This window comes from Canis lupus, chromosome 8 (assembly GCF_048164855.1).
Source record: "Canis lupus baileyi chromosome 8, mCanLup2.hap1, whole genome shotgun sequence".
NCBI lineage: Eukaryota > Metazoa > Chordata > Mammalia > Carnivora > Canidae > Canis > Canis lupus.
This window is the reverse complement of record NC_132845.1, coordinates 77022370-77023695: the sequence shown is the minus strand read 5'-3', so window position 1 is coordinate 77023695 and position 1326 is coordinate 77022370. Positions and strand designations below refer to the sequence as shown.

At 44.5% G+C, this 1326-nt stretch overlaps 1 pseudogene; it reads right to left on the bottom strand.

Annotated features, from left to right (window-relative positions):
- Positions 1 to 251: 251 nt before the first annotated feature.
- Positions 252 to 936, bottom strand: LOC140637701 (NADH dehydrogenase [ubiquinone] iron-sulfur protein 4, mitochondrial pseudogene; annotated as a pseudogene).
- Between the last annotated feature and the right edge of the window lie 390 nt (positions 937 to 1326).

The following is a 1326-nucleotide window of genomic DNA, read 5'->3' as shown; positions in this document are numbered from 1 at the left end:
TTTGATTCAGAGGTGAAGAGTGACCTGATGCACATTCTTGAGTTACCTTTCCACAATCTAACCCCCTTTGATCACTTAGATACCAGACCAACTGGAGCCAGAGAATTGATGATGCTCATCCTTGCTGGCCCTGTGACTTCGACCTAGACCCTGTCACCGTAAGATGACTTTTGCCCCAATTCCATGCTGAATACCCTATGGCACAAGCCCTTTCATGAATATGTATGTCCCTTTGGCCTAAACATTCCCCGTTTTGTTTGTTTGTTTGTTTGTTTTTGTGGTTAAAAGTCAAATTTATTAGAAGATTAAGAGATGTATTATAACTGGACTATAAATACTGCACAGATGACTTTATTCACAGTCATACTGCACAGAGATATAGTCAGTGCCAACCTATTTTGTGGATACTCTTGTTCTTTTGTTCCAAGAAAAATTTGCACCGTAAGACTTGGACTTGGGTTTTGGAACCTTCCTCTCTTCAATGTCATAGCTCCACCCATTTTTTTCTGCAAAGGCAGCTGCATCTTCTTTAGTACTGAAGGTTAAAACCATGTTGGACAAAGGGTCAGCCGTTGATGCCCAACCCATCAAAGGATTTTCCCATCGCTCCCTGGTATCAAACTCCATCTTCCATTTCTTTGTGTTATTTACTCCAGACTGCATGTTATCGCGAGCAGGAACAAAGATCCTGACTTTTCTAGTTTTGATATGCTCTTCTGGAACACCAGTTAAAGTAGTAATATCCAATTTTTCATCAACTGTTATGAGTTGCGTGTCTCGAGCTTGGTCCTGTGCCAACCTCCATGTGGAAGTGCTTAATGACCTGGCAGGAGCCCTGGAAACGGAACGGGCGGCTGCAGCCGCGGCCCTTTCCCCCCAGAGCATTCGCCTCAGCGCCGCTGACATGGAGGCCGCCGCCATCTTGCTGTAGGCTAACCCCCGGTTTTGTTCAAGGAGGCACTGCTTTAGGAAATATCCCTGATGCTTTCTACTTGTGGCAGGTAAAACCCTTCCTTCTCCTATTCTTTGGCTTGGTTGTGTCTTTTGGCTCTGTACCTACCAAGAAGTGAACCCAGTTTTGGGTAACATAACGACTCAGCTTCTGAGGCCAGAAACTTAGGAGTTATGATTGATTCCTTCTTTTCCCTCACCTTCCACATCAATCCAAAATGAATCTTGCCTGTTTACAACCATATTGCTACTGCCTTCATCCAGACCACCAACCGGCATCTCTCACCTGGACTGATCATCTCCCTTTTTCCATATGTGCCCATCCCACAAGAGCAACCACAGTGAATGATCTTTATAAAGATTATTCCATGTCAC